This window comes from Leptonotus elevatus, chromosome 16 (genome assembly GCF_054856555.1).
Source record: "Leptonotus elevatus isolate MCC_2025b chromosome 16, RoL_Lele_1.0, whole genome shotgun sequence".
Lineage (NCBI taxonomy): Eukaryota > Metazoa > Chordata > Actinopteri > Syngnathiformes > Syngnathidae > Leptonotus > Leptonotus elevatus.
This window is the reverse complement of record NC_141254.1, coordinates 923,765-938,431: the sequence shown is the minus strand read 5'-3', so window position 1 is coordinate 938,431 and position 14,667 is coordinate 923,765.

Sequence of the window (14,667 nt, the reverse complement as noted above, 5' to 3'; positions counted from 1 at the left end):
GACCGCCATTGGTGCTGTTGACCTACAGGGGCCCGGTGGAAACTTGACTACTGTTGGTCGACGATAGAGAGGAGGAAGGTGTGTTTGTGGGAAGAAAGAGAAGAGGTATAGGACAGACAGTAGGGACTTTGAATGTTGGACCTATGACAGGAAAAGGTAGAGAGCTGGTTGATATGATGCAGAGGAGGAAGGTGAACATACTGCGTGTTCAGGAGACCAGGTGGAAAGGGAGCAAAGCTAGAAGTCTAGGAGCAGGGTTCAAGTTGTTCTATTATGGTGTAGATAGGAAGAGTTATCATCAAGAAGGAGTTTGTTAGGAACGTCCTGGAGGTAAAAATATTGTCAGTGATGAGCCTGACGCTAGGAATCACAGGTGTGATGATCAATGTTGTTTGTGGGTATGCGCCACAGGTAGGAGAAGGAGAACTTTTGGTTGGACCTTGATGAAATGATGCAGAGCATCCCTAGAAGTGAGAGAGTTGTCATTGGCGCAGACTTCAATGGACATGTTGGTGCAGGAAACAGAGGTGATGAGGAGGTGATGGGCAGGTGTAGTATCCAGGAGAGGAACGCAGAAGGACAGATGGTGGTTGACTTTGCAAAGAGGATGGAAATGGCTGTCATGAATACTTTCTTCCAGAAGAGGCAGGAACATAGGGTGACCTACAAGAGTGGAGGTAGGAGTACACAGGTAGACTGCATCTTGTGTAGACGGTATAATCTGAAGGAGATCAGTGACTGCAAAGTAGTGGTAGGTGTTAGAGTAGACAATATTAAGTATTGTACTCTTTGCGTGTTCAATTAACTGAATGGTGAGATTCTGTTGAAGAAGTTCCTTTGCAAAGGTATTAATTACCAGAAGCTTCTGGTCGCACAAATGAAGTCACCCAAGCAGTGCTCCGTTCAAATGTGATGCCTTCTCTCCAGCCCACATCGTTATTTATTCACAAAGAGGGTTCATAAAAAGGTCAGCCCACAACACACCTGGTTACAACTGAATGAATACAAGAGAATCCGTTCCCATGGATATAAATCAGATTTAAAAAAATACAATAATAATAAGCCTGACTCCCTTCCGACACAGCAGAATCCCCGGCCCTCCCTTTAGATGACCTCCCTTTAGATTACGAATGAATAGACAGACCCGTTGCTCTTTCTCATGAAAGTAACACAGATAAGAATATATGTCTATTCATACAGCCATATTGAGTTAACTAAATCTAAAACGGCTAAAATATAATTTAAAACTAAAAAACAATGTTAATAACTCATCATAGGTGAGAGTGTAGCCAGACAGCATAGGATGGTAGTGTGTAGGATGACTCTGGTGGTGAGGAAGACAAAGACGGCAAATGCAAAACAGTGGACACAATGGTGGAAGCCAAAAAAGGAAGAGTGTTGTATGACTTTCAGGAAGGAGTTAAGACAGGCTCTGGATGGTCAGGAGGGTCTTCCAGATGACTGGACAACTACAGCAAATATGATCAAATAGACAGGTAGGACAGTCCTTGGTGTGTCATCTGGAAGGAAAGGAGATAAGGACACTTGGTGGTGGAATGAGGAGGTGCGAAAGTGGGTCCAGAGAAAGAGGTTAGCTCAGAAGAAGTGGGACACTGAGAGGACTGAAGAAAGTACAGGGAAATGCAGCGTAAGGTGAAAGTAGAAGTGGCTAAGGCCAACAAGGGGCTTACGATGACTTGTATGCTAGGTTGGACAGCCATGAGGGACTGATCTATACAGGTTGGCAAGGCAAAGAGACAGAGATGGGAAGGACGTGCAGTAGATTAGGGTAATAAAGGATAGGGATGGAAGTGTGTTAACAGACGCCAGTAGTGTGATGGGAGAATGGAAATAGTACTTTGAAGAGTTGATGAATGAGGAAAATGAGAGAGAACGAAGAGTAGAAGAGGTAACTGTTGTGGACCAGGAAGTAGCAAAGATTAGTAAGGATGAAGTGAGAAGGGCATTGAAGAGGATGAAGAGTGGAAAGGCACTCGGTCTTGATGGTATACCTATGGAGGTATGGAAGTGTCTAGGAGAGGTAGCAGTACAATTTCTGACTGGGTTGTTCAACAGGATCTTAGATAGTGAGAAGAACCTGAGGTATAGAGAAGTGTGCTGGTGTCCATTTTTAAGAACAAGGGAGACATGCAGAGTTGTGGCAACTACAGAGGAATAAAGCTGATAAGCCACACAATGAAGCTACGGGAAAGAGTAGTGGAAGCTAGACTGAGGGCAGAGGTGAATTTTTGTGAGCAGCAGTATGGTTTCATGCAAAAAAAAAAAAAAAAGAACGTTTGTGAGAGGGTGCCCAGAGAGGAACTGTGGTTTTGTATGAGAAAGTCTGGAGTGGCAGAGTGGTATGTTCAAGTGGTGCAGGACATGTATGAGGACTGTAAGACAGTGGTGAGGTGTGCTGTAGGTGTGACGGAGGAGTTCAAAGTGGAAATAGGACTACATCAGGGATCAGCTCTGAGCCCCTTCTTGTTCGCTATGGTAATGGACAGATTGACAGACGTGGTTAGACAGGAATCTCCATGGACTATGATGTTTGCAGATGACATTGTGATCTGTAGGGAAGAGCAGGGAAAAAGTTGAGGAAAAGCTAGAGGCGTGGAGATTTGCCCTAGAAAGGAGGGGAGTGAAGGTTAGCCGTAGCAAGATGGAGTATCTGTGTGTGAATGAGAGGGACCCAAGTGGAAGAGTGAGGTAACAGGGGCAAGAGACCAAGAAGGTGGAGGAGTATTTAGGGTCAACAGTCCAGAGCAATGGAGAGTGTGGAAAAGAAGTGAAGAAGCGTGTGGAGGCAGGCTGGAACTGGTGGAGAAAAGTGTCAGGTGTGATGTGTGATAGAAGAGTTTCAGCTAAAATGAAAGGAAAGGTTTATAAAACTGTGGTGAGACCAGCAGTGCCACTGAGGAAAAGACAGGAGGAAGAGCTGGCAGAGATGAAGACGCTGAGGTTCTCTTTAGGAGTGACCAGGATGGATAGGATCAGGAATGAGTACATCTGAGGGACAGCACATGTCCTTTGGAAATAAAGTCAGAGAGGCCAGACTGAGATGGTTTGGACATGTCCAGAGGAGAGATAGTGAGTATATTGGCAGAAGGATGCTAAGTTTACAAATGCCAGGCAAGAGGTCTCGAAGAAGACCAAAGAGAGGAGGTTTATGGATGTAGTTAAAGAGGACATGAAGGTAGAGAGTTCAGAGGACAGGGTTAGATTGAGGCAACTGATTTGCTGTGGCGAACCCTGAACCCATGTACCTGAAAACAATTACTTATGCCACATTCAGAAGACATGCTCAGACTTTTTTGGAGCCAGCTGTGATCCATAAATGGCGTCAGTTTCAGGATGAAGTATTACAGTTTCTGAGACCAAAAAAAGTTAAGCTTGGTGGAGATTTGCGGGCAGATTCACCAGGTAAACATCCTCGTTTAATTTCAATAATTTTTTTCTAACATAACATAACAGGGTCAAATGGTGAATGGACTGCTTTTTGTATAGCGCTTTATCTACACCATATGGTGCCCAAAGCGCTTTACAAGGCCTCACATCCACCCATTCACACACACATTTCAATGTTTCCTCTAGGATTTTTTTTCAGCAGCGTGGGCAGGCCAACTTCGGGTTGAGTTGGGCTGGGCTGTGGTGAAAGATGTAAGTTTACATTTTTGATTTAGCCTTCCTTCCTATCCTTTCTAATAAGAGATGTGCACCTTCTACCATATTACTGGTGTATTTTTAGTGCCTGAAGTGGGAGCTACATTTGTCGTGTGGAGGTTGTTTGGTTACAAGAGGTCAGATATGATAAAGCAGACTGGTTGGATAATATGAAGCGATTGCGTATTCTTTTTGTCAAGATACAATCCGCGGTGGTTAATTTGCCGTGACTGGCAACTCGCGACCTAGTTGACTTCATTTGTGATGCTAACCGGCAAATCATTCAAAAAGCATTCACGTCAAATCGGAGACATTCACGGCAAAATAACGCTCGCTGGAGATTTGCCGGTTACGGCAAAATAACTATTGCCTAAACAATCACAAACTAACGCTACAACATAGTCTCTGTAGTAACGTTATGCTACTTTTTCTTATGGTAAAACGTTATGCCACTTTTCCACATGTTAAAATAGTTCTCAAATGTGTAAAATGCATGTTTTTCTTTTCTTCTGCTGCCATGGCCAGTCGTTTCCATTCACAACATTAGCACATGGCTACCATTACCCAAATCACTGCCCCTTCGAGAGAGACGGTATGGCCGAAGCGTGGCCTTGTGCAGCTATTTACATAAAAGGGAACAAAGTGAAGAAGTGATACACCCCTAAAACAGGCTGTTTTGAACAGAGCATTTTTTTTTGGCTGATTTAGGGACAGCACAAATATTAGATCCAAAGTAAATTTTGACGAATGCATGTCACAGACATGTCTTTTACACATTTGAGAACTATTTTAGTTTAGAAATCACTTTGCTATTTTACCTTATTACAATAAATGGTACAGCTAGTTATGGTTACAATACCTCATCTAATAACTAGGATTCATCCTCCTTTTAGTGGGTGGTATGTTGATGAATCAAAAATAAAGAATAACCCTGACTTCCTTATATATAATTCTTAAAACATTTGCCACCAAAAACTGGAGTGACTTTACATTAGTCCCCTTTAAACAGGCAAACACTGAACAAGACTAATATTCAGAGGCATAATATAGCAGTTTTATTTTCATCAGTCATCTGAGCTTCAATGACGTGCTCACGTACTCCTGTTTGGTAAACATTGATTTGATTAGTTATGATGCTAGGCAGGCTGTGAAGCTTTGGTTTTCCCAAGGGGAAGAGGGTTGGAAGGCCAAAGCAGACGCGGACCGGTTTCTGTACGGTATCCGCACGGACTGCAATTTACACCAACTGCGTTGCGTGAGCTGTATGTGTCTGGAAATCTGCACAGACCATAAGATCACGGGGGTTCACGCTGAAGAGTTGAGTTCACGCGATAACAACCGTGTGTATAGAGCGCTACTGGTAAACAATAGCCACGCTTGCCTGTCGTCAACATCAATATGCTTTTTGGACATTATTTCTGGAACTTCTACCATGGGTAAGTACGTTTTGTGTTTAAATATGTTATTTTGTGATGTTTAATTTATTCTGAGCTCGTTTTTTGTGTTTTAAATGTCGGACTCATGTCAAGCTATGTAGTTAGCTAGCTTCCCTCCCCAAAAAACGCGTTCACAAACGGTTTTATTTTGAAATATACCGGATCTACCTTGATGCCGCCGTCTGACTTCTTGTCCGGCTCGTATAATTTCTTCAGCTTAAATTTTTTTTAAAGCTTGCGGAAACCTTCCGTAGCTCCACATCTGATCAGCATCGCACTGCAGCTGGTGTAAAATGACACGCAGACTCAAATGCTTTCTATTCCTTGCGGCGTCCGTACGGATGCCGCTCCGCTGTCAGTGTGAATAGGGTGTAAAAGCCTGTGTTGGGCAAAAATAATGATCACATAAAAGAAAATAATTTTTTCAATTGCTTCTTTTCACGTTAGTATAAAATAATTTACTCGTTTTGCCAGCCGCTGCTTGTTGCAGACAGCTCGTTACTGACAAGGGAGCAGCTTTGTATGCAGGGGCTTTCCTCAGGAGTCACTCTCCACAGTTTTTGACATACTGCTCGACACTGGCAGCCATCTTCGCCCAGTAGAAGCGTCTTATCAGCAAATCTGTTGTTCTTTCTGCTCCCAAGTGACCATGGTCATCATGCAGGGACTTCAATACTACTGGTCTGAATTCAGCTTGTAGCACAAGCTGATGACTCTGTTCTCCAGACAGACTCCGACTCGAACGGTGTAGTACGCCACTCTCCATGACTAGCTTTCCATTTTTTTTTTTCATGGCTGAGATCTCAGGATTGGACTCCACATCCTCTGGCCACTTTCCTTGTTTCAATGCACGGATGGTTGGTCCCACAACTGGATCTCGGGCCTGAGCCAATATTAATTATTGTGCAGTCATTTGGCCAAGTGTGTTCATTTGTACTTTTGTAGAGAAAGCATATATGTCGGGGGAAGCTCCCAGCTGTTCCGCATATCTTGGGGATGCTTGAGGGGACCCCTGGACACCAACCTGCTGACAGAAGGACTTGACACCATTCTGAGATATGCTTTTCCAGTCTGCATCCTGAAGGATTCAGTTTTCTGCTGGAAAATGCAACTGGCCTCAGCCCTTCAGGATATTCTTGATCCAGTACAGCGCCAAGTCCTGCAAGACGGGCATCTACGTGTAACACGTAGGGTTTGTTGGGGTCAGCGAAAACCGGAGCTGGGGCATTGGTGAGACAGTGTTTGATGTTTTCAAATGCATCCGTGCATGCCTGATCCCACCTCTCTCCAAATGGTTCACATTCATCCAGGTAGAAGTCATTTTTTCCCTTCTTGAGTTTCCTTCCATGTTGTGTGGGAGCATACCCCTTAGTCAGCTTCGTTAAGGGACGGACAATGGCTGAGTAGTTGTGGATAAATCTTCAATAATACCCAAAGAACCCCAAGAATGATCTCAAGGTCTTTAGGTCAGTGGGTCTGGGCCAGTTGGCGACAGCTTCAATTTTACTGGGATCCATTTTTCTTTCTGACCACTACGATAGGGGAAGCATATGGACTTCTGGATTCTTTGATGATGCCTGCCGCCAACAACGACTGGATATGACTCCTCACATCATCAATATCTGCAGGAGCAATGTGCCTGGAGCGCTCACAAAATGGTCGTCTATCTGACAGGCGAATGGTGTGCTCCACATGTTTTGCTAGCCCCACATCTAATTCATGTACTGAAAATACTTCGGCTCGCTCAGCGAGTTCCTGCCGCAATCTTTCTTTCCACTTTTCAGGCACAGGTGAGTGTCCAAAATCAAGCAGACTGGCATCAAACCTTTCAGGGACTTTTGGATTGGTTTCAGAGGCTGGTCGGTTCTCAGACATCGTGGTGACTACATCGGTTAGGCACAGGCAGCCAACAATGGACCCCACGGGTATGGATGTATCTCTAAGGGATTCATTCAGGAGGATTACTTTGAAATGATTTACATCAACTGCATGGCTTGGAATGACAATAGGCTGCAGTACAACACCTATAGGAAGAGGGCTTTCAGGGGAGGCTTCTACCATCAGGATTCTATCAGGTAATCGCTTATCTGCTTCGATTTTACAAATGGCTTGACAGCTGCGTCCGGCAGGTATTATCAAGGAACCAGAGCTCTGCCATTTAACACTTGCTACTTCATTAGTGCATTCTTCCCGAAGTACTGATGGATCTGTTGGGGTGCTCTGAATGGCCAGTGTTTGAGCAATATAGGCTCACATAGCTGTCCTCACCTAGCTAGGCGTTTAGGAAGGCTGGCTTTTGCATTGGTCCCGATAATTACAGGTGTCTTGTCGGGGCATGCTGGTTCAGGAAAAATCAAGGCCAAGACTGACATGGTGGTTGGAGCTCCTGCCACTTTCTTTGGAAATTCCACATCAACCACTTCATAGCCAAGATAAGGATAACTAGAGTCACTTAGACCCCAAATGTCCAATCTGCTCACTGGGTGGATCTGGATATCTGCCAGGTGCTGTTTTTGCTGTTTATACCAGGACTCAAAGATTATGCTGACTGAGTCACTGCCCAACAGTGCATCACACAGGTGGCCATTGACTTTCAGTGGTTCTATGGATGGGGGACCTATTAAGCTGTCCGGGAGATCCGATGGTTTGTGAAAATCCACGGCATTCTTCCTGACTGTGAGGTCGCCCTCAGCTTCAGAAGCGGCGGAATTTGAATCATTACCTTTGGCCTTTTTGAGAGCTCCAATAAGTTTCTGGATCACTCTGCTTGGATTTTCCACATTTTTGCATTTTCCTGCAATGTGTCCATTCTCCCCACACTTGTAACAAATGTAGTCAGTTGTACGTCTTGCTGGTGGATTGGATGGAACAGAGGTACTGGGAGTTAGACTGGTGCTTCCCACAGTCATCACTGTTGATGGGGTGGTAACTGCGGTAAACTTCTTTGAATTATTTTTTTGTTAACCGCTTCACTTGTTTGAGGGCAATTATGTCAGGGTCTTGGCTAGCCACTGTGTCGGGTCCTGAGGCAGCTGGTGTCTCAACCCTTTCTTCTGGGACTGAGTGAGGTTTTGTCGCCAGTGGGGCAAACATTGATTTCATTTCTTGAATTTCAACTCTCAGAGCCTGTATTTCTGCTTGCTTTCAGTCTGTGGTGTGGCATAAACGGTGCGCACAGACTGGTTCAGCTTAACTCTGGAGGCTTCATACTCCTCTTCTGTGCGGATTTCTCGTAACACTGGCTAACAGCTAGCTAGCTGTTAGCATTACTAACTAGTGCCTGACTGGTAGTTGTAAATGAGTTTGACAGCTGGTACCTGGCTAATATACTTTAATTATTTTTCAATTCTAGACCAAGGCTACTTTGTAATTCGCTTTCCATGTTTAAAGGAAGGGAATGTGCCTTAAATTGTGCTTTGAGGTCTTTTCATTATTTAAAAAAAAAAGAAGAAAATAAATATAACTTTGTCTTCATTTATTTTATAAAACACTTTTGTCCATTGAAAAAAAAAGAAAACATTCAACTCAAACTGTCAAACATAGCTTGTTAGGTTTTAGGAACACAACTTTAAGCCATTAATACTTTATTTTACACATAGTATGAGAGCATGTATAACATAAGAATGTTTCTGCCTCATGTTGCACTTAAAGTTGTGTTCCTAAACCTAAATATTTTTAATGGGAAAAATCAAATTAAATGAAGACAAAGTGCTATTTATCTTTTTTTTTTCTGATCCGAAAAACGATCCGATATGTGACTCAAAGCCATGATCCGATCCGAACCGTGACTTTTGTGATCCGTTGCACCACTAGTTATGGTTTCTCGTTTCCCCCATCCACTGTAACGTGGTCTTATGAGGGGACATAAACCAATTAAGTTGTGTTAGAAATCATTCATTTGATTTCCTGCGTGTTCAAAATAAAACTCAAAGTTGAGATCTCGTGAAGAAGTTTTCTTGCAAGCTTTTATTCAGAAATTTCCGAAGTCACTTTGGATCCTTGCTCAATCAGCAATGACCGCAAAGTGTGCCTCTCGCCCTCTGCTCTTGCACACTTATACAAAAACAGTGTTTAGAAAGAATACTCCCCCCATGTCATCTTGTCCTGTCAGCAGAGTGAAATACACAACTTAGAATCCTACACCAGTTCCTATCTCAGTCCACTCCAGATGTGGGTAAACAATTGGTCCCCGGCACCTCCTTGCACCAGGAAATTTATGGACAGACCTCTGCTTGCACTTTCAAACATCCCCTCATTTAGATAACTCAGAAACCTTACTTGACATTTCTTTCCCAGGGAAGAGAACAAAGACTATAGATTGACTAACATATGAATTAACTGTTGTCTTATTATTACACAGCTCTAACTAATATCAAAAACGATTAAAATATAAATTGAAACAGAAAAACAATGCTAATAATCTAACAGTTGCATTGTGAGAGATTCACCTAGATTGATAGCTACCTCCTTATTTATTGCCAGCCTGTTCTTATTTCATTCAAGCACATTAGACAGTTCCCTTATTGAGTGACCTTAAAGCACCAGAATGATAGCAAGATTTTACAGTAGCTCTCCCACTAAAAGATTTGGAGACTTGTTATTGACCTGGATAGGTTTAACTGTCTTTGCTGGTTCGGGCTTGTTGACAACTGCTAATAAATACTACCTAAATACTCTATGGGATCATTTATATGACAGTGACCGTTGAAAGCTAGCTTCTCATTTGCTGACTCGTCTGAGTGAGAGATGTTAGATTATTAACATTGTTTTTCTCTTTCAATTTATATTTTTTAAATTGTTTTTGATATTAGTTAGAGATGTAACAACTGTTCCCCATATGTTAGTTAATCTGTAGTCTTTTGTCCTTTTCCTAAGGAAGTAAGGTTTTTGTGTCCATTCAAATCAGGGGTGTCGGGAACTGCATATCAAAGGGCGTTCATAAATATCCCTGGAGCCAGGTTTACCCCCATCTTAAGTAGAAAACAGGAATTGAAGTAAGATAAAAATGAGAGGTGTCTGACCAAATGGCCGTCTGCGTCTGCGGGGACCAATTATTTACCCACATCTGTTGTGGACTAATGTAAGATAACCTAATTGAATTTCACTCTGCTGACAGGATGAATGGGGGGTGTCTAGACTCGAAGACTCTTGTCTTTGCAGGAAAAGAGGGGGGATGCGACATATGGTGCTTGAAAGGAACTGTTTTTGTATAAATGTGTGAGTGTACTTTGAGAAGGACACACTTTTGGACCAGAGCTGTTTGAGCCAGGTTCTAAGATGTCTTTCAGACTCTGAAATAAAGCTGGCAAACTTCTCCACGAGACTTCAACTTTGAGTTTTATTTGAACACGCAGAAATCAAAGAAATGATTTCCAACAGAGACTTGATAAGAATCACAAAGATAGGTTTAAAATAAATAAATTAGTTTTAATGGCGAAAGAGGGAAGATTACATAAGTAATGAGGATACAATAATAATAAAAATCAATTAGGATAACATCACAACAGTCCATCTTAGTTGAAATTACTCTAAGAATAATATGTTACAACTCAAAGTAAAAGTCAACAAGTTCCCGGTGAACAGGCGCAGAATATTTAGATGTTAAACATCAAAAATAGAAATGATAGTTACCTTAAAACGGAATCATCATTATCTGGGTGAACTCAGTGGGTCATCAGTTCATAAGAATCCCTCCACAGTTATCCAATTTTACTAAGAACAGTGTGGCAGTAAAACAATAAATATTGCTCATTTGTAGCTACCTCGCACACGACGCAAAAATAATTCTTATAATCTTTTCTCAGCTAATTAATTTAGTATATATCCAATAGAAGAAACCATTAAACTGATTGTAGAGTACTCTCGTATACATAATCAGATACCTAATGTTTCCTGTCAGTGCAAGATCTTAACACCTTAGTCGTCGGCGTAGCGATTTATTATACTCTTGTAACTTCCTCAAGGATTTCCCACTTCCCTGTCGGTTACTTCTCAAATCAAAGTTGCTTGCGTGATCAGAGAGTCACAAATGATTACATGCATTCTACTGGCAAATTCCTCATTGTTATGGTTTGTTAGATCAGAAACCTTCGCCAGTCTGCGTCACCAGTTAGTGTCACTCAGATGTTAACTTCTTTACCCTTGAATCATTCGCTTTTCAGGTTACAAATGCAGAAGTTCAAAAACATCACAATGTAAAAAGTCAAAACATATAGAGAGCGGGGACTTACACAGGACCCGTCCTCTCAGCCGACCTGCTTGTGGATGTGTCTCCACTGCGGAGTATGACCCATTTCGTGACGTCACGAGTTTCGATTGACACGTAATCGCCGTGTGACGGTTTCTCCTGTGACGTCACTCAAGCACGGCGTGGTAAAAATCACAACAACCAAACAACTAAACCAAGGCATTGATGGCCATATATTATTGGTATTGTAATAAATCTTCCTAAGCTAATCAAACCGCAGCTTGATTGTATGCTGCCACCACCTTTCACTGGTTAGGTATAGAGTCAGATACTGAAAACACCACAGAGCACACTTCCGAATAGCAATAAATACAACCTTTATTACAATTGACCAAAAAATTCCACACATATCAAATCTTGCCATCACAGAACATAACAATAAATCCCCCGCCCACACCCACTTTCTAAAACCCAATAGTGTACTTAACTGGCCTGTTCGCCAAGATCCTTCCCCCGGGTCTAGGCTTTTGACGCTGGTCGGGCTCGACTCTTAGCAGGAGTCCACCGGGAGAAACCACAAAGCGGCTACCGACGTGGTAAACGCTGGATGCAAGCTCGTGGCGGCCCCACCAGGGGCGGCTGTCGTTGTGGCATCGCTTGTTTTCCGACCTGCAATGCGGTCCGTGAAGGGCCCGTCTAGAACGGCTGCCGTCGTGGCAGGCGCTTGTTGTCCAACCAGGAATGCGATCCGTGCAGGGCACACCAAGGCCAGCGGCGTGCCCAAGCACTCTTTCAGGGCGTCGCAGATGCTCGTCACAGGGCAGGTCAAGCAACCCCTGTTTGAGTGCCCGACCGTTGTCTGTCTCCTGCTGCATTCGCCTTGCCAGGTGCTCCGCTGCCTTTTAATGTGCTCCCCATATGAATTGTTTTATATATGTTGATTTGATGGTGATGGAACAAATATATATAATACATAGTGTTGTTCCGATACCGTTTTTTTTTTTACCCCCAATACCGATTCTGATACCCTAGCTTTGCAGTATCGGCCGATGCATTCAAGGGCCAACAGGATACCTTAGCTCGGCATGCAGTGAATGTCGTGCATGAGCAAGACACAATATGCTGCATCCAAAATCCTATATTAGTGTCAGAATTATTGGTATCGGCATGTTACTTGTTAGTACTCACTGATACCGATACCACAGTTTTAATGCAGTATCGGGGCATCTGCCGATACCAGTATCAGTATCGGAACAACACTAATAATACGTATATAATAATAAGAAAGAGCCACCATCCTGCATATATTGTAGACAACAAATGCAGTCGCGATCTTTTGACAGGCAATTTCTGAAGTTGTCCTGCACATAATACACGTGATATAGTCGCAAATGTAGCTATGATACGGAGTACAAGCGTGTAAAAACTGAATATTAAGCCAATATGGATTGGAACATCCGGTCAACTATTACTCTCTTGCATAACAGCGGCGTTTGTGAGGCATTGTCAATGTTTGCTTGCTTTGTCAATTACAGTGTGTGTTAGCTCAATGCAGTGAGGTTTTTCTGATTGTGTTCGGCTGCTTTACTTATCTTATCTTTAGCGGTAGTCGTACTTGTGGAGTCCCAAAGTCATTTAGATTATCAGGTTGTATGATAAGGTGTCCTGCTTTATATTGCACTTTTGTTTTCCTACATTCTAATTTGACATACAATATTTGACATTTTGAGTTGAATCTTTTTATTAAATGGGGGGGAGTGTTTTATAAAATAAATGAAGACGTTTTATTTCTTTTTTTTTGCTGATTCCAAAATACCATTGCACCAAGAAATGAATACTTAGTGAGACAAATAGAAATGTGTTTTGTAAAAAAGGGCATCAATATAAATAAATACAAAATTTATGAATTAGCGTTTTAGAATCAAATCGTAGCCCCTGAATCGTAATTATGATCGAATCGTGAGGTGTCCAAAGATTCCCACCCCTACTACCAAGGCTATTGCTTTGACATCCATGTATTATAATTGGTAGCCTTTTATTTTGAAGTAGGCCTTATCAGCACGTCGTGGCCACCTTGACTCGTCCTTGCACTTGATCTGAACGTGTCATGGCTCAAAGATCTATTACACTACTAATTAAAACATGCACTTGCGCCGTGGTTGGGGGTGAATTATTTTTTATTTTTTACCAGCAAGCACTGTAAAGTTGGTCGCAGTGTCGAGCCCTGTTGTGTGGCCTTTTTCACCAGCCATCCGGTGTAACACTGCGTGGCTGCACTCTTCTCCATCCCCCAACTGCTGAAATTTGAAGGAGCGGCAGGTATGATTTAGGAATGGCGGGGCGCCGCCGCTGAATTAATAAAACGGATACGCTTACAGACCACTGGGTTGGCTGCTGCCATGCAAAGCGCTGCTAGGGTTACTGTGGTGTTGCTCAAGGACATTTCGACATGGTCACAAGGGCTGATGATCGAACCGGCAACCTCCCATTTAGGAGACAACGACTCTATGAGCCATGCTGCCCTGCGGCCGGACAAAATGTTCAACAGCAATGAGCTCATTTACAGATTATTTCTCTATTTGTAGGTCATTCTGCAAAGCAGGGCAGTTACTCTTTGTTGAACCTGGAGAACAAAATAATTGACATCCAACTGCTTCAATTGAGTGGTTCTCCACACATTGTCAATTTAATGTTTAGCTTTTTTGTCATGCCAGACAGCACTTAGGATTCTTGTCTTTCTCACACACAGACACACACTTACCGATAAACTTAATATCCCCCTCTATCTTTCTCTTTGATTCCCTCCCTCACACATTCACATCCCATCTTTTAACACCACCACCAACCACATTGTCTGACTAAATATGGACAAATGAAGCTTCATGAAGCACTTATATCACAAGTGCTTCATGAAGCTTCATTTTATCATAACTAAAAATGTCTTCCTAACTAGTTTACAAATGTGACCGACTGGCAAAAGTGTCCTGAGCCCTTGTGTTAAAAATCTAAATTGAGATATTTATATATTCGAATTCTTCACTGAATTCCCTTTAAAATTATTTATATATATAATACATGGACGTACCTCAAAAATTGAAAAAGTTACAGCAATTTTAATGTTGCCAGTTTGAAAGTTTTGAGAAAAAAACGGGTTTAAAGTTTCGGTCCTTGCGTCTTTCAAAATGTCCATAGCAACCAGTAAAATTGGAAAAAATATATAGACATAATCCGAGATTTGAACCCTTTAACTCTTTGACTGCCAGACGTTTTCAGAAAAGGGATGCTGTGAGTGCCAGCCGATTTAAGCATTTTGACTGATCTTTCAAGGTCCACAGAAAATTTTCTGTTTGGACTATGGAAACACATTTTATTAGGCTGTAT